This window comes from Coregonus lavaretus (genome assembly GCF_964263955.1).
Source record: "Coregonus lavaretus genome assembly, contig: HAP1_SCAFFOLD_1505, whole genome shotgun sequence".
Classification (NCBI taxonomy): Eukaryota; Metazoa; Chordata; class Actinopteri; order Salmoniformes; family Salmonidae; genus Coregonus; species Coregonus lavaretus.
The window spans coordinates 13,020-32,961 of record NW_028163653.1 but is presented as its reverse complement, the minus strand read 5'-3'; the positions used below and the strand labels follow the sequence as shown (position 1 = coordinate 32,961).

Below are 19,942 nucleotides of genomic sequence, written 5' to 3'. Positions count from 1 at the left end.
GTCCTCTTAACTCTAAACAAGAGATGGCAGTTGTGTATGTGGTGAACTATTGACCTACAGAGCCTTCAGAAAGTATTCACACTGCTTGACTTTTTCCACATTTTGTTGTGATACAGACTGAATTTAGATTCAATTGAGATTTTGTGTTACTGGCCCATAGACTATACCCCATAATGTCAAAGTGGAATAATGTTTTTCTAAATTGTCAAAGACTCCAGCCACCCAAGTCATAGACTGTTCTCTCTGCTACCACACGGCAAGTGGTACTGATGCACTAAATAAGTTCCGGAGTAAAAATGTGCTTATTAAGTCACATAATAAGTCACATAACAAGTCACGTAATAATAACTTCTGGTATGGCAACTGCTTGGCATCCGACCACATGACGCTACAGAGGGTAATGTATGGCCCAGTACATCACTGGGGCCGAGCTCCCTGCCATCCAGGACCTCTATACCAGGCGGTGTCATAGGAAGGCCCTAAAAATTGTCAAAGACTTCAGCCACCCAAGTCATAGACTGTCCTCTGTGCTACCCCACGGCAAGTCGGTACTGATGCATCATATCTGGAACCAACAGGACCCTGAACAGCTTCTACCCCCAAGCCATAACTACTAAATAGTTAACCAGAAACTAACCGGACTATCTGCATTGACTGTTTTTACACTAACACTTTTGACTCATCACTTACACTGCCGTTACTGTTTATTATCTATCCTGTTGCCTAGTTACTTTATCCCTACCTACAGGTCCGGCTCTAGGCATAACCGACATAAGCAGTCACTTAGGGCCCCAGACTGCTAGGGCACCTCCAAAATTAAAAAACACTTTTTTATTTAAAAAAATAAATAAAAAAATTGGGGGGGGGAACTCAGTCGGGGTCTCAACTTACTGTTGAGAGTTAAGACGTCTGCATGCCTCCCATCTGAAACACTAAAGAACAGTTTGTGCATATATTATGACATTTTGTGATGTTTTGGTTCGTTTTCGTCTTCTGCAAGGGTTTTTCTGGCTGTTCGTGCACACAACATTTTTTCTTGAGGCAAGCCGAAAGTCAGTGGCCGAAGTTTACGCCCCTTCGTCGGTGATTGGTCAACAGTAGGGATTCTTCAATGAAGTGTTTGTTGTCATTCAACTTGAGAAATACTGCACCAAACATCTTAGTTAGATGTAAAATTGCTCAACTAAGATCTCCTCAGCAAAAAAGGTTATTCTAACATGTATTGATTCAGGGTGTTGAATACTTATCTAATCATCATATCATTGGCATATACATTGCACTTACTGAATTTCCACGTGGGCGAGGATATTGGAAATTGAATCAAAGGCTATTGGATGATAACTTGTTTTTAACTAGGACAGAGGAATTTATAACTGATTTTTTTCCGACATAACATAGGTACAGCAAATTCCCTTATTGTATGGGACACTTTTAAATGTGCTTTTAGAGGCCATGCAATTCAGTCCTCATCTCGAAAACAAAGCAATTTAGGTCAAAAGAGTCCATACTAACAAAGGAAATAGAAGGTCTAACAGAACAGATAGATAGCAATAAAAACTGTAACATAGAGGCTCAGAATAAATTAGAGGAAAAACAAAAAGAAATTGAGAAACTTATTCAAGAAAGATCAAGTGTAATATGTTATTAAAATAAAGCAAACTGGATGGAATATGGGGAAAAATGCACCAAAATATTTTTAAACCTTCAACATAGAAATGCTACCAAAAATAATTTACTGAAACTGGTTACAAATGATGGAGTCACCAAAAAACGAGGAAACAAAGTACTTTAAGTATATGTTTTCGTTTCAGTCGCCTCCATCTCCTCCAACTGAAGCTAATTGTAGAGATGTTTTTTTCTATTGATAATGTAAAATTAACAGCCATACAGAAAGACTCATGTGAAAGTGAAATTACAGAGGAGGAACTTCTGGATGCAATTAAAGATTTTAAGTCCAGGAATACTCCAGGGTTGGATGGCATACCAGTCGAGGTATACCAAACCTTTTGATATACTCAGAGGACCGTTTTTAGCATGTTTTAACCACTCCTATGTAAATGGTAGATTATCAGACACTCAAGAAGAAGGTCTGATTTCATTATTACTGAAACAGGATTCAAGTGGAAAATATAAAGATCCAGTCCATTGAAAGAATTGGAGGCCCCTTACACTTCAGTGTTGTGATGCAAAATTCTAGCAAAATGTATAGCGCATAGAATTAAAAAGGTATTGTCGGACATTATTCATTCTAATCAGACAGGTTTTTTACATGGACGATACATTGGAGATAATATAAGGCAACTACTGGAACCAATAGAACACTATGAAAAATCTGGGAAACCAGGCCTGCTATTCATAGCAGACTTTGAAAAGGCATTTGATAAAGTACGACTGGGGTTTATATATAAATGCCTGGAGTATTTCAATTTTGGAGAATCTCTTATATAATGGGTTAAAATCATGTATAGTAACCCTAGGTGTAAAATAGTAAATAATGTATATTTCTCCGAAGGTTTTAAACTGTCAAGAGGAGTGAAACAAGGTTGTCCACTATCGGCATATCTATTTATTATGGCCATCGAAATGTTAGCTATTAAAATCAGATCCAATAATAATATCAAGGGATTAGAAATCCAGGGCTTAAAAACAAAGGTGTCATTGTACGCTGATGATTCATGTTTTCTTTTAAATCCACAACTTGAATCCCTCCACAGCCTCATAGAGGATCTAGATACATTTTCTAACCTCTCTGGATTACAACCAAATTATGATAAATGTTACGTATTGGATCACTAAAAAATACAATTTTTACATTACCATGTAGTTTACCAATAAAATGGTCTGATGGTGATGTGGATACTCGGAATACATATCCCAAAAGAAATAAATGATCTCACTCCAATACATTTTAATAGAAAGTTAGCAAAAATAGACATGATCTTGCTACCATGGAAAGGTAAATACCTGTCAATTTGTGGAAAAATCACCCTGATTAACTCTTTAGTATTATCCCAGTTTACCTATTTGCTTATGGTCTTGCCTACGCCTAGCGAATAGTTTTTAAAATTATATAGGAAAAAATATTCCATTTTATTTGGAACGGCAAGCCAGACAAAATTAAACGGGCCTATTTATATAATTAATATGAATTCGGAGGACAGAAATGATTAAATATTAAAGCATTAGACCTATTACTAAAAGCTTCAGTCATACAAAAGTTATACTTAAATCCAAACTGGTTCTCTAGCAAATTAGTAAGATTGTCTCACCCAATGTTCAAGAATGGCCTTTTTCCCTTTATTCAGATTACAACCTCTCACTTTCAGTTATTTGAAAAGGAAATAATCTCCCAAATATCACTATTTCTAAAACAAGCCATAGAAAGTTGGTTGCAATTTCAATTTAATCCTCCAGAAACAAATAACGCAACAAATATTGTGGTTAAACTCAAATATACTAATTGATAAAAAAACATTTTATTTCGACAAAATGTTTAAAAAAGGTATAATCTTCGTAAATGATATCATAGGTAGGACTGGTGGAGTTATGTGGCACATGCAGCTAACAAAAACATATGGAAATGTCTGCTCTACCCAAAATTACAACCAAATAATTTCAGCATTACCGCAAAATGGAAGAGGAAAGTGGAAGGGGGAAAAAGTAAGGAATTTGTCTGTCGGCCCTGCATTTAAGAACATAATTGGTTAAAGAAAATTGTGATGAATAAAGAAGTATACCAGTTTCATTTAAGGACCAAAGGATTGACAGCCGTCCCATATAGATTGCAAAATAGTTGGGAGGAGATTTTTGACATACCGATTCCATGTTATAGTGTTTATGAACAAATACGCAAAACAACGCCGGATTCAAAACTTTGAATTTTTCAATTTAAATTATTATATAAAATTATTGCTACCAATATAATGTTATTTATATGGGGGATACAATCTTCCCAGCTCTGCAGATTTTGCTGCGAAGAGACAGAATCATTAGATCATTTGTTTTGGTACTGTCCATTTGTAGCTTTACAACCCAATGGCTAAAGGATTGCAATATTTACCTGGAGCTAACCCTGCAGATAGCACTACTGGATAATCTGAAAAGTCATGGTCAATCGATCAATAATATAATAATACTTTTAGCAAAAATGTTTATTTTCAATTTACAATCTGTATAAACAATGAGAATAGAATGGTTCAGAACTTTTGTAAAACATCACAGTACGGTTGAAAAATATATGGCAAATAGAAATCCAATATGGATGGTGTTAAGAGATAGATGGGAGGTGTTGAATGGAGTTGAAGGATGGGACTAATAACAACTAACAGCAACTAATAACAACAAGATAACTAATGTAAAGCATACTGTGTCCATAATAAGTATATAGGTTATAGGTTGAGAACTTTTGTGAAAGAGCACAGTTAGAAAGATACGGCATATAGAAGCAAACCGGATGGATCATGAAAATGATCGGAGAGGTTGAGGGTAGAGGAAGTTCAGGAGTAAAAACAAACAAAATATAATTATTGTAAAATTGACTGTGTCCATAAAGAAATGATATCATTTTTTTCCACTTTGACATTACAGAGTATTTTGTGTAGATCATTGACGAAAAAATTTAAATGAAATCCATTTGAATCCTACTTTGTAACACAACAAAATGTGGAAAAAGTCAAGGGGTGTGAATATATTCTGAAGGCACTGTAATAACCTCACAGAAGTGGGCATTGAACAGTTTTTGGCAGAAGATTTTCTGCAGTGCGTGTGCAACAAGTTGCTCTAGCGTCTACTAGTGATAGTTTGTTACAAAAACCTGTACTGCAAAACACATTTTTTGAAAATGTTTTAGTGCCCTCAACTGTAGGTGTGTTCGCAGTCACTCACCAATAGTAATGTCCATGGAGTTGCTGGAAGAAGAGCTGATCATTTTCTGACCATTCTGGGTTATCTGTTGTAGACAACTGTACCTTCCCTGGTGTGAAGATTGCAGACTGGACAATGTGAAAGTCTCAGTGGTCTGAGTGGATGCAACTGCCTGGGTCATTATTGGAGATCCTCCCCTATATAAGTCAAAGTTTGCAGTGATGGCAATTCGCTGTGAGACAGAGCAGATGAACTGAACCGTTTCACCAGGTGAAAAAGCTGAATGGGAAGGCGTTTTAGAGAGGGTAGGTCTCTTCAGGGTTAAACCTGTACAAAAGTTGTGTGTATTAGTTACAAGACACAGACACAAGTAGGACTCCATTCCACTTTCTGTCCTGTTCACTTTATTTTAATCTAAAGTAAGCGTTGCACATAACTGACCATACATACATTAAAATCACAAGCAGCAGTAATTCAAATAAATGTTGTCGTAAGTGTCGACCCCAGGCTTTGTTTTTCATGTTTTTGCTTTTATCTCTCTGAGCTGTTTGTGCACTCATGTCACAAGATGTCTACAACACGATAAAACCACTCCCTACCTGAGAGGCAGAAAACACCAGCATCTTCACCATGATTACAGTTTTCAACTCCAAATCCTCCGTGTGAGCACTCTGAGAGGTAGCCTTCACTTCCAGAGCATTTCACATCATCCAGCCAGGTTGGTTCACTACCCTGACCAAAATGGGCAGCAAGTGGGGCACCTACAGTACTCCCACAACCCAGCTCTCCACACACCACTGCAGCATCTTTCATATCCCAGTCATTATCACACACTGTTCCCCACTGGCCACTGTAATAGATTTCCACTCTTCCTGAGCAGCGACCATTACCATTGACCAGCCTGATCTGGGAAGTGACTGTCAGGTAAAAAGACATGGGAAGTCATTCATCAAAATTCAGAGCTTTGGTTAATTTACCATCTTTTTTATAAACGTATTTAACAACTCAGTGAATGTATCTGATTTGTGCATCATACTACGATTTTTGTAAAAACAATACTCTATAGACTTTTCTTCACTCAATGGGAAAAATGTAATTGCCATGACTATCAGGAGATTCACTTACCAGCAGGTAACACATTTAGTAGATAAACTAATAGAGAAAAACAAAGTGATGAAATTAGTGGTAGGCAGCGTCTCAAATTATATGCATACAGTAAATGTACAACTGAAACCGCTTGATACTGTCAGCAAAATCAAACTGAAGACGAGCCAGCAGGCAGTTTTCTATGGTTCACCATATGAACTGTCACAAGCATCAATCCACATGCTCAAGAAGCATGTTGTGTGAGAGATCATGTTGTTCTGACCTCAGTCAGAGGTGTGACCTCTTGTTAGGGAATAGGTCAGGTAGTTTAGACAGCACACTACAGCTCACTACCACTTCCATACTCCATTCCCCCAGGGGCAGCAGCAACCTTGTCCACATCAGGTGCTGCCAATTAAGGGGATCATTAGTGAGTGTCCCAGCTTGCAAGTCGTGAGGTGGCTGGTTTTGTTTGGTGGCCATGAGCAATGTTCTCTTTAAGCTGCGTGCGGGCGCGCAGCTCCCTCCAGACTGCTGCGCAGAAGAAATATCAACCCGCGCAGAAACACACGAGATGGAACTTCATTCAACTTTACTAGAGTTACGCCCCGTTAGTTTACACAATCAATGTTTCCCTCTACTGTGGGAATTGTGATCGAATCAACACAATATTAGCCCGCTTCAATGCAACATACCGAAACAAAACAAACTATTATTGGGGATTTATTATTTTCATAATTGATGGGATGACTAACTTAGAAAGAATGCATTCTGGACTGTGCTAATGTAGGTTGTGACACCTGGCAAGCTGTGATTGATGTGAAGAGCTGTTTTAGGGGGTAAAATGAGATAAGGATTTGTGTCTCCGGATACTGGAATATACTGGTTCTTTGTGATCTGTGAACCTTCCTTGGACGTAGGAATGGTGTCTAAGGGAGCTGGCTCTTCTCACTATGACAGGTTGTTATGATGAACGTATGCCTGGAAACAGGGATGCGCTAAGAGGCGGGGGACTAGCCTGTGCGCCAACGGATAGGCTGAGTAAGTCTAAACCACGCTCAAGTCTCTACTCTAATTGGCCAGCAGAGAGGTGGGAAACTCTCTCTGTCAGAGTATTTGAGCAAGAACCTAGAACAATGGATTAGTTCTCTGAAGTGCCCTGCGAGGTATTTCAAAGAGCCCGTATATACGAAACATCATATTTACCATTGAAGGTTTTTGCATTAATTAAAGTAACTAGTATATCTTAGAAGTCGTGTTGACCTCTTTTGTTCCTAATACCAGATTTGAATTGACGCAACTTTGACACTATGCAGGCACAAGCGATCACGAGTAGATGTGCTTGTGTTGAGATCAAAGTGAAGAACTGCATGTAGCCGCATGTGCACATTTGTTCATATTCTTTGCTAATTAGTGAGTTATTAGCCCAGTTATAGCTAATTTCTGGTCAGCAATGGGGGAGTGATTGCTTCCCACAAGAGCACAAAACGTTTATATTTCTAGCCATCTTTGAAAAGTGAGTCAGCTAAATAGCTTTTTTTATGTCTTAAAGGGGCAGTGTTGTATTTTGAGATAGGCTTGAATTAGCAAAGTAGCCAATAGGCAGAGGGTAGCATACACTTTTGTCTGATTTGCTGTAATAATAATAATGTTATGGGAATAATAATGCATTTTATTTTGCATTAAACATCAAACAACACAATACAACATTTTCAGTCACATCCTTGTCTGAAGGACAAGTGGCTAAACAGATTAATGTCAAGCCCTGCATGTTTTCAAAAGTCTAATGGAATGTAGGCCTACATTGAACGCCACACATTGGCTGCTGCTGTCGGCTGTATCATAGAAGAGCTATTTCAATAGTTATTTCCATGTTAAAATGTTATGGGTAAAATTTTCTCCATTGTTTTTGATGGTAGGCCACTTTTGTAGGCATACATTATGAACAAATAGCCACAGTAGCATACTTGGCCACTGTTAAAGCTAACTTTAACAGGTACAGCCTCAGTGTTCACAGTAAACATGCACCAGAAGTTGCACAGAATTTTCACAACGTTCAACATTGCGCTCAGCAGACCTAACATTTGTTCAGTGGCGAAAAACATTTGAGGGAACATTGGCCATTAGGCTTTTCATTTGTTTTTTAGTCTTTAGTTCGGGCATGCCTTGTGTATTTTTCCTTCTTGTACATATTTAGATTTCTTCACAATCTGAACCAGCAATAATCTGCTTGGACTGGCCGAATAAGAGGTCAAGAGAGACAGCGCTGGCACTGGACCAAGGTAAGGTTGTTGTCTCCCTACATTCAACACCTAGGCCAGGGGTAGTCAACCCTGTTCCTGGAGAAACGCAGGGTATAAAGGAATTTGCTTTAATTGACCTGGAAGACCAGGTATGTTGAATTTAGTCAATCACTGAACTAATCAATTAGCTCAGGTGGTCAGTTCAGTGATTTACTAAATTCAACACAACTGGTCTTTCAGGTCAGTTAAAGCAAAATCCTGCATACCCTGCGGCTCTCCAGGAACAGGGTTGCCTGCTCCTGACCTAGGTGCATACACATATTTTTCACATAAATGCATACATTCATTCAGGTTACAGACTCAAGACCCCTAGACAAAGCGAAGGGCAACAACATCCGTAGGCTAGTTATAGGCTTCGTTACACCTCCCTACTTATCTATACATCTTCAGACTCAAGAAATTAGTTCAGTATGTGAGATCAAATGTCTGTTTGAAAAATATCTCACAATCCCAATGTTCCTCTTTCAAGTTAACCCTGTCAACCACTCTCCTCAGAGAACATGTTTTTTTAACACCCCTGCCTCCATAAAGGGGAAGCATGATGGATAGTAAGAATCTCAAGTTAGCATAAACTGAATTCAGTTGAACCTGAATGATGCGCTATGCTATGATTATGAACTATTAACTGCTTATAAGCGGCTCATATAACCATTTAGTTTGTGTGTTAAATTTTTACACCTAGAATAAAGAGATGGCCACTATGTGACCTTGGTTGGATTTCATGTTACACCTCCCTCACATTTACCTCAAGGCTGTGTTTCTAACCAGCCACTGCAACTACTTAAGAAGTGACCTACACAACCGTTCAAAAGTTTTGGGTCACTTAGAAATGTCCTCTTTTTCGAAAGAGAAGCATTTTTTTTTAAATTGATCAGAAATACAGTGTAGACATTGTTAATGTTGTAAATGGCTATTGTAGCTGGAAACTGCTGATTTTGTATGGAAAATCTACATAGGCGTACAGAGGCCCATTATCAGCAACCATCAGTCCTGTGTTCCAATGGCACGTTGTGTTTGCTAATCCAAGTTTATCATTTTAAAAGGCAAATTGATCATTAGAAAAGCATTTTGCAATTACGTTAGCACAGCTGAAAACTGTTGTGCTGATTAAAGAAGCAACAAAACTGTCCTTCTTGAGACTAGTTGAGTATCTGGAGCATCAGCAATTGTGGGGTCGATTACAGGCTCAAAATGGCCAGAAACAAATAACTTTCTTCTGAAACTATATTCTTGTACTGAGAAATTAAGGCTATTCCATGCGAGAAATTGCCAAAAACTTAAGATCTCGTACAACGCTGTGTACTACTCCCTTCACAGAACAGCGCAAACTGTCTCTAACCAGAATAGAAAGAGGAGTGGGAGGCCCCGGTGCACAACTGAGCAAGAGGACAAATACATTAGACTGTCTAGTTTGAGAAACAGACACCTCACAGGTCCTCAACTGGCAGCTTCATTAAATACTACGTGCAAAACACCAGTTTCAACGTCAACAGTGAAGAGGCGACTCCGGGATGCTGACCTTCTAGGCAGAGTTGCAAAGAAAAAGCCATATCTCAGACTGGCCAATAAAAATAAAAGATTAAGATGGGCAAAAGAACACAGACACTGGACAGAGGAAGATTGGAAAAAAGTGTTATGGACAGACAAATCGAAGTTTTAGGTTTTCGGATCACAAAGAAGAACATTTGTGAGATGCAGACCAAATGAAAAGATGCTGGAGGAGTGCTTGATGCCATCTGTCGAGCATGGTGGAGGCAATATGATGGTCTGGGGGTGCTTTGGTGTTGGTAAAGTGGGAGATTTGTACAGGGTAAAAGGGATATTGAAGAAGAAAGGCTATCACTCCATTTTGCAACGCCATGCCATACCCTGTGGACTGCGCTTGATTGGAGCCGATTTCCTCCTACAACAGGACAATGACCCAAAGCACAGCTCCAAACTATGCAATAACTATTTAGGGAAGAAGCAGTCAGCTGGTATTCTGTCTATAATGGAGTGGCCAGCACAGTCACCGGATCTCAACCCTATTGAGCTGTTGTGAGAGCAGCTTGACCGTAAGATGTGCCCATCAAGCCAATACAACTTGTGGGAGGTGCTTCAGGAAGCATGGGGTGAAATGTCTTCAGATTACCTCAACAAATTGACAACTAGAATGCCAAAGGTCTGCAAGTGTCACGCCCTGGCTCGGGGGACTCTCGTATGTTGAGCCAGGGTGTTAGTTTCTATGTTTTGCATTTCTATGTTGGCCAGGGTGGCTCCCAATCAGAGACGGCTGTAGCTCGTTGTCTCTGATTGGGAGTCATACTTAGGTAGCCGGTAGGCTTTCATTCTTTGTGGTTTCTTGTTCGTGTTTGGTTGTGTATTGACCATTGACTGTCACGTCGTTGTTTTGTTGTTTTGATTGGGTGATCATTTTAATAAATAATATGTTCACATTCAACGCTGCGCCTTGGTCCGCTTCATCATGTGTCAACGATCGTGACAGAAGATCCCACCTTCAACAGAGACGTTATGGGAGCTGCCACCTGTCCAAAACCCCGGATAAACCTCCGGTAATAATTCGCAAAACCCAAGAACTGTTGCACCTCTTTCACAGTGGTTGGGGTTTGCCAATTACGCACAGCTGACACCCGGTCAACCTCCATCTTCACCCCTGACGCAGACAACTGATAACCCAAAAAGGAGACCGACTTCTGAAAGAACAGACATTTCTCTGCCTTGACATATAGGTCATGCTCCAACAGTCTCCTCAACACTCGGCGCACCAGGGCTAAATGCTCAGCTCGGGTAGAACTGTACACCAGAATATCGTCTATGTACACGACTACTCCCTGCCCCTGCATGTCCCGGAAAATCTCATCTACAAAGGATTGGAAGACTGAGGGAGCATTCATTAACCCATATGGCATGACGAGATACTCGTAATGACCGGAGGTCGTGCTAAATGCTGTCTTCCATTCATCGCCCTCTCTAATGCGCACCAAGTTATATGCGCTCCTGAGATCCAATTTTGTGAAGAACTGCGCACCGTGTAATGACTCCGTCATAGTCGCAATCAGAGGAAGTGGATAACTGTACTTCACCGTAATCTGGTTGAGACCGCGGTAATCAATACACGGGCGCAAACCTCCATCTTTTTTCTTCACAAAAAAGAAGCTCGAGGAAGCGGGTGAAGTGGAGGCCCGTATGTATCCCTGTCTCAGAGACTCAGCGATGTAAGTTTCCATCGCCTTCCTCTCCTCTTGAGACAAGGGATACACATGGCTCCGCGGGAGTGCTGCTCCTAACTGGAGATCTATCGCACAATCCCCCTGTCTATGAGGCGGCAGCTGCGCCGCCCTTGTCTTACTAAACACCAGTGTCAAATCCTCATACTCGGGGGGAATATGCAGTGCGGGCATTTGATTTGGACTCTCCACCGAGGTCGCCCCTATGGAAACACCCAGACATAGCCCCTCACACTGAACAGACCACCAAGATGTGACCAAGCAGCGTGTCCAGGAGCCATCGCCAGGGAGATCCCTAACAGATCTCCTTCGCCTCCTCGACTGGGTCAAGCCGAGTGAGGAGGAGAAGGGCTTGACCTTGTGGCAGAAGGGCGAAAGGCTGGCGAGGGACATGGAGACCTGGTCCACGGGTAGGGGAGACGGCCAGAAAATTTTTAGGGGGGGGCTAACGCCGTGGACGACGGGCCAGCAGGAGACCGCGGCAGAGCGGCCCAGCGGATTGGCAGAGGAGGACGCCAGGTTACGGGAGTCACTGGTCACCAGGGGGAAGGAGGTTGTAGAGGCACGGCGAGAGGTACTGGCGTGTGTTGCCAGTCCGGTCCGGCCTGTTCCTGATCCCCACGTAGGGCCAGTGGTGTGTGTTCCCAGTACGGTCCGGCCTGTTCCTGCCACTCGCACCAAGTCAGTGGTGCGCGTCGTCAGCCCGGTCCGGCCCATTCCTGCTCCCCGCACCAAGTCAGTGGTGCGCGTCGTCAGCCCGGTCCGGCCCATTCCTGCTCCCCGCGCCAAGTCAGTGGTGCGCGTCGTCAGCCCGGTCCGGCCCATTCCTGCTCCCCGCACCAAGTCAGTGGTGCGCGTCGTCAGCCCGGTCCGGCCCATTCCTGCTCCCCGCACCAAGTCAGTGGTGCGTTTCGTCAGCCCGGCTCGGCCCGTTCCTGCTCTCCGCACCAAGTCTGTGGTGCGCGTCGCCAGCCCAGTCCGGCCCATCCAAGCTCCCCGCACCAAGTCAGTGGTGCGCGTCGCCAGCCCAGTCCGGCCCATCCAAGCTCCCCGCACCAAGTCAGTGGTGCGTTTCGTCAGCCCGGCTCGGTCCGCTCCTGCTCCCCACACCAAGCCAGTGGTGTGCGTCGTCAGTCCGGCACGGCCCGTGCCTGTTCCACCGGTGGCGGGTCCGGCACCGGTCAGGTGCTGCGTCACGCCGGAGCTAGAGCAATCCGCTCCACCAGTGTTCAGTTCAGCTCTGGTCAGCAGGGCCAGACCGGACCAGGGGTACTTTGGGGGGTTAGAGAAGGAGTGGGGGTCATGTCCGGAGCCGGATCCGCCGCCTAGGCGGAGTGCCCACCCGGTCCCTCCCCTGTTGTGTTTGGTTGGCGCGGTCGGAGTCCGCGCCTTTAGGGGGGGGTACTGTCACGCCCTGGCTCGGGGGACTCTCGTATGTTGAGCCAGGGTGTTAGTTTCTATGTTTTGCATTTCTATGTTGGCCAGGGTGGCTCCCAATCAGAGACGGCTGTAGCTCGTTGTCTCTGATTGGGAGTCATACTTAGGTAGCCGGTAGGCTTTCATTCTTTGTGGTTTCTTGTTCGTGTTTGGTTGTGTATTGACCATTGACTGTCACGTCGTTGTTTTGTTGTTTTGATTGGGTGATCATTCTAATAAATAATATGTTCACATTCAACGCTGCGCCTTGGTCCGCTTCATCATGTGTCAACGATCGTGACAGCAAGGCTGTAATTGCTGCAAATGGAGGTTTCTTTGACGGAAGCAAAGTTTGAAGGACACAATTTTTATTTCAATTAAAAATCATTATTTCTAACCTTGTCAATGACTACATTTCCTATTCATTTTGCTATATTTCCTATTCAAACTAATTCCATGTATGTTTTCATGGAAAACAAGGACATTTCTAAGTGACCCCAAACTTTTGAACGGTATTGTACTTTCATGTGTATTTTTTTTCATTCTTCAGACTCAAGAAATTAGTTCAATATGTGAGATCAAATGTCTGTTTGAAAAATATCTCACAAACCCAATGTTCCTCTTTCAAGTTAACCCTGTCAACCACTCTCCTCAGAGAACATGTTTTTTTAACACCCCTGCCTCCATAAAGGGGAAGCATGATGGATAGTAAGAATCTCAAGTTAGCAGAAACTGAATTCAGTTGAACCTGAATGATGCGCTATGCTATAATGATGAACTATTAACTGCTTATAAGCGGCTCATATAACCATTTAGTTTGTGTGTTAGATTTGGATACCTAGAATAAAGTGATGGCCACTATGTGACCTTGATTGGATTTCATGTTATACCTCCCTCACATTTACCTCAAGGTTGTTGTTTTTTTGCCTTAAACTATTACTGTGTTTCTAACCGGCCACTGCAACTACTTAAGAAGTGACCTACTTTCATTTGTTATTTTTTCACTATCTTCTGTGTGACAAATGTTTTTTTTTCACATGAAAATTAAGTGAGAAATAACACAGAAAATAGCCTATATTAGCTCCCGAGTGGCGCAGCGGTCTAAGGTACTGCATCTCAGTGCTTGAGGTGTCACTACAGACCCCCTGGTTCGATTCCAGACTGTATCACAACCGGCCGTGATTGGGAGTCCCATAGGGCAGCGCACAATTGGCCCAGCGTCGTCCGGGTTTGGCCGCTGTAGGCCGTCATTGTAAATAAGAATTTTTTCTTAACTGACTTGCCTAGTTAAATAAAGGTGAAATAAAAATATAAATAAAACTTCAGTATGTGTGGTAACTCCCACCCTTCCCCTGAACTTAATACCTCCCATTCATACAGATACTCTGTAATGTTGTAGGCTCGGCCCTAACGTATGTGCTCTCTGTCACCTGGAGCTGCATGGCAAATGGTCCAGGGACACAAGGAAAGCACAAAGGACAATGCCCAAGGACTAGTCAGCCCTTCCCCATCTGAGGGGCCAATATGTATCTCTCTGTTACAGTATTCAGAGGACTGACTATTGAATGGGTGATAGAATAATACTATAGTATCCATGTCTGTTATCAATCTGAAACTTGTTCACTGAGGATAACTCTGATGCTATCTATATGGATGTATGAGCTCTGTGGTAACTTGTATCTGTACAGTGTGAACTCTGAATTATTATGTTTTATTGTCTTCTCAGGAATTCTGTCTTACTTACGTTGGTCTCATCCCCCACACACACGCCTTTAAATGCTGTGACACCCTGTGGAGATTGGGCCTGGGAGTGTTTAGGTTACTGTAAACTTGGTATCATTTGATTGGTCAATGGTGGTTGGTTTTGGGTTGAGAAGGTTACACCTAAAGATGTTATGAATGTAATTAAATGCCTTTGTTCTCCTGCTTATCCTGTATCCAGTCCATGGAGGAAGGTTGTATGTTCTCTCTCTTATCCTGTATCCAGTCCATGGAGGAAGGTTGTATGATCAATTATCATTTCCTTGGCTTCTAGGCCTCTGGCCTAGTTGGCATCTCTTTGTTCATGCTTTGTCTTCTAAGTTAACTTTAGGATCTATATGCCTAGAAGTATGCTTTGTAATGCTTGTTAGTGATTGTAACTTAATGTTTATGCATTTTATGTGAATCCATTCATTGTACAATGTTAATTAAATATATGCCTTTGATATACAGTGCATTTGGAAAGTATTCAGACCCCTTGACCTTTTCCACATTTTGTTACATTACAGCCTTATCCTGAAATGGATTAAATAAATAAAAATCCTCATCAATCAACACAATACCCCATAATGACAAGGCGAAAACAGATTTAAAGAAATGTTTTCACATGTATTAAAAAATAAAAACAGAAATACCTAATTTACATAAGTATTCAGACTATGAGTCTCTAAATTGAGCTCAGGTGCATCCTGTTTCCATTGATCATCCTTGTGATGTTTCTACAACTTGATTGGAGTCCACCTGTGGTAAATTCAATTGATTGGACATGATTTGGAAAGGCACACAACTGTCTATATAAGGTCCCAGAGTTGACAGTGCGTGTCAGAGCAAAAAACAAGCCATGACGTCGAAGAAATTGTCCGTAGAGCTCAGAGACAGGATTGTGTCGCGGCACAGATCTGGGGAAGGGTAACAAAAAATGTCTGCAACATTGAAGGTCCCCAAGAACACAGTGGCCTCCATCATTCTTAAATGGAAGAAGTTTGGAACCACCAAGACTCTTCCTAGTGCTGGCCCACCTTTATGGTAGAGTGGCCAGACGTAAGCCACTCCTCAGTAAAAGGCACAAGACAGCACGCTAGGAGTTTGCCAAAAGGCACCTAAAGGACTCTCAGACCATGAGAAACAAGATTCTCTGGTCTGATGAAACCATGATTGAACTCTTTGGTCCTGAATGCCAAGCGTCACGTCTGGAGGAAACCTGTTACCATCCCTACGATGAAGTGTGGTGGTGGCAGCATCATGCTGTGGGGATTTTTTTCAGCTGCAGGGACTGGGAGGTTAGTCAGGATTGAGGGAAAGATGAACAGAACAAAGTGCAGAGAGATCCTTGATGAAAACCTGCTCCAGGGCGCTCAGGACCTCAGACTGGGGTGAAGGTTCACCTTCCAACAGGACAACGACCCTAAGCACACAGCCAAGACAATGCAGGTGTTGCTTCGGGATAAGTCTCTGAATGTCCTTGAGTGGCCCAGCCAGAGCCTGGACTTGAACCCAATACAACATGTCTGGAGAGACCTGAAAATAGCTGTGCAGAGAAGCTCCCCATCCAACCTGACAGAACTTGAGAGGATCTGCAGAGAAGAATGGGAGAAACTCCCCAAATTCAGGTGTGCCAAGCTTGTAGTGTCGTACCCAAGAAGACTCCAGGCTGTAATCGCTGCCAAATTTGCTTCAACAAAGCAATGTAAATGTGATATTTAGAATAAGGCTGTAACGTAGGAAAATGTGGAAAAAGTCAAGGGGTCTGAATACTTTCCGAATGCACTGTAGAACATTCTCAGACCAATTCTTGAAAACAATAGTTTTGAATTTGAATTGCACAAATTGAATTACAAATTGAAATATAGCTGCGAGCAGCATTGAACGGTGTTCACAGGATGACAGAAAGAACACAAGATCAGTTGGATAACAAAGCAAGCACTTCCCTTATGTGCAATCGTGAATGCTTAACCATGTTTAATCTTTCAATACTACAAGGATGACGCAAGTGATGTTTAGTCTAGTGCTGTAGGTTCGTGGAGTGGCCATTGTGGGGCCATCATAGGCCATTGTGGAGTGGTTTTACCAAGGATTTAAATGGATTTCGTGATTGATCAGTAACTCAGCCATCTCTTAACCAATTCCTTAGCTTTTCTAAAACTATGTTAAGAGACATACCATGGTGCTATTCTGTGTTATTTGGACTTATGGTTCATGAGAATATGTTTTTCAAGGTGGAGGAAAATCTATCCTGATGGACCTTATGGGTCCTTGAGGCAAATTTGTTCAACATGAGGAAAGACACCTACATACAGTTTCAAGTCTCTAGATCAAATGGGGTGACGGATGTTAGGGTTTAATTGAGACTGCTTATAACAGCGTCCCCATAGGGCAATCGGTGCCATCGATGCCATTATTTTTGATCAACTTACTCATGGCCTCTAGTTTCTGTGTGCAAATGTATCTCAAAAAAATTACCAATCTATGCTTCATTTATTTGACCGCTAATTACTGACCGCATTAGATTTCATTATTTGAAATTTAATTGGATGGATATTGGATTCAGAATTTAAACGTATTTAATACATATTCTAAAATGTGTTTGTATATAAAATCAATATTACATTAATTGCCTGTATCAATTATCTGGCAGAAGTCAGTCTTTCCTTCTTAGTCAATGATATGCTTGAGAAAATCAACCCCTTTACTAAACATTGATAGGTCATTTGACTATTGGCTGGAAATGTATGATAGTCTGGACAGATTACTCTATTCATTCTTCCCCATTACTGACAGAGACTCAAATCTTTACTTGAGATTCAAAGTTTTGAAACTTTAAAGGTTCAAGCAAATCTCCCGTTGACATTGATTTAGATTGACATGAACATTTGATACACATTTCTCTCAACTGAATGTAGGATTCATCCCTGAGTACTTGTATTCAATATGCAGCCGTTAATAACATATTAATTTCAAGCAAAGTAGTGTTCTCCCTTTGCTGACAGATATGAAATTAAATTGGAGATTTTGGAAGTTAAACTCACCCATTGTCAGATAGAGGAGACTTCTCAATATTTGTATCTTCATGTCAGAAATAAAGAAAGGTATTTTCTCTTGTAGAACTGAACAAGCTTTCTGGTGAAAAGTGTGATGACCAGTCTCTGTCGCGGACTGTCTGGTGAATGTAAGATGTTACTGTATATGAGGACGCATTTCCTGTGCACAGCTCCTCTGTCACTTCCTAATTTGTGCTGTTGTATCTAGGGTAGACAATTTTGTTGCCAGTGAAGCCCATGTACCCTGTATGATTGATAGACAAACCAGGGAGAATCAAAAGCAAGAGCATAGCTTGATGGTCTTGACCTAAGGAAGTGGATTAGGAAGGCAAAGGCCCAAAGTAGTGAGTCGAGAGTCGCACCTTTTTCTTCCCAATGCTCATATTATTTTAATGGTTGGACCTCATATCACTTGGTTGAACACCTTCTACTCCTCTTCTAAGAAGAAGTGGAGAAATAAAAGTGAAATTCAAAAACATGCAATGAGGATCCAGTTCAGTTTAGTGCAATCACCCAACAGTTTCACACATAATGCTAGCTCCTCAACAACACTGGAACTGATCAAAGACACAGAAAGTGAAACCCCACTAATGCATACAAAAACTACAGTTTGGACTTTGACCCAATGCATCAAATATGCTGAACATTTCGATTGGTTACAAAAGCAAAATAAAATAAAGCAATACAATTATTTCATGTGTCTACTTGTATATGTTTGAGGTTAAGTGTCAACTATAGCAACCGTAGTTGTCACTATTGCATCTGAATGAGTATTATTTAAATACATTTACATGTCACGAAGGACCAAATCAATGTGTTGATGCCAATGAGTTACTTTATTGACAGGTTGCATACAGTTACTTTTCCTAAAAGTTTTGATAAATGTCTTCATTCATATCATGTGCTACAGCATTATCATAGACAGAGACATTAACGTAATCTTCATCATCGTCTTCACTATTCATTTTCTCATGAGACCCCCCACAAACACCCTTTCTTTGAATGTTTCCCTCCTCGTTGTCATAGACATCCTCTGATTTCCCATAGCTGTGCCCTTTTTCCTTCCCATTCTTCTTTTCACCCGTCACTCTTTCCAGACCTCCCTTGTAACAGTCGTTTTCTAAATTCACATAGTCCTCTTCCTCTTCCTCTTCCTCTTCGTGGTCCTCCCCTCTGCTGTCAATACCTGTTGTATAACAATTTGCTCATTAATATTTCCAACAGCAAACTCCTGGGAATAGAAAAGATTTACAAACAAAATGATATCAACAAAAGTATTTTGAGATGCTGCTTAACTTAACTTTTCAAGCTCAAGGCCTAAATCAAGTTCAGATTCAGCCTCAGAGTTTACATAATTGTGATATCACTTACATTCTCTCTGGCCAGTCTCTGTAGATGGCTTTCTGCTCCTCCTTGTCCTCAAGATGACTAGACAGATGACAAGCAGAAGCAGAAACAGCAGTGCTACCCCACCAGTCCCTCCAGAAACAATGATGGGGACCATGAATGCTGAAGAAAATGTAGGTATTTCAAGGTTTAGACCTACAGATCAAGACTTGTAAATGGCAAATTAATAGAATATAAAAACAAACAAAAATGTGATATGAAGGATGATAAGTCATGTTACAATACTATTACTTTTCTCTCACGTAAAAGCTATTTTAAATACTTTTTTTTTTTAAACATGTGTTATTTTACCTCTAATGGTGACAGCTAGTTCACTATTAGCCGACCTGAATAACCGGGTGGAGACGTTGACTCCATAGCTGCAGCTGTATTTCCCCTGGTCTTTATACTCTGCAACAGGGAAGTGGAAAGAGGCAGAGTGGTTGACTGCTGGCGTAGTCTCAGTTCTGTTGGATCCAGAGAAGTTCAGATAGAAGAGGCCTCCAGGATACTGTGGCTGAATGGAGCAGGTGATGGAGAAGCTGTGGCCCCTGATCACCTCTGGCCCCTGAGGTTCCCAAAACATCCCTCCATTTGGAGGACTGAGAGAGATGTTGGGCTGTAGCAGGACCACTGGAAAGAAAGTAAACAGCAATTTGACAGTAATGTAATTCCATATTCATACCTTCTAACTGAGAAATGTGTGTGCGATGGACAAGGTAGTCAGTCTCTTGTCTCTATCAAGGCTCTGAATCATAAAAAAATACAGTGAGTTTAGTATTTGGTCCCATATTCATAGCACGCAATGACTACATCAAACTTGTGACTCTAGACATTTGTTGGATGCATTTGCTTTGGTTGT

At 41.5% G+C, this 19,942-nt stretch overlaps 1 long non-coding RNA gene across 1 annotated transcript; it reads right to left on the bottom strand.

Annotated features, from left to right (window-relative positions):
• Positions 1 to 18,472: 18,472 nt before the first annotated feature.
• LOC311117903 lies at positions 18,473 to 19,763 on the bottom strand. Its single transcript, XR_014611733.1, has 3 exons — positions 19,393 to 19,763; positions 19,066 to 19,203; positions 18,473 to 18,880 (listed from the first exon to the last, which is right to left on the bottom strand). It is a non-coding gene; the product is annotated as an uncharacterized lncRNA (long non-coding RNA).
• Between the last annotated feature and the right edge of the window lie 179 nt (positions 19,764 to 19,942).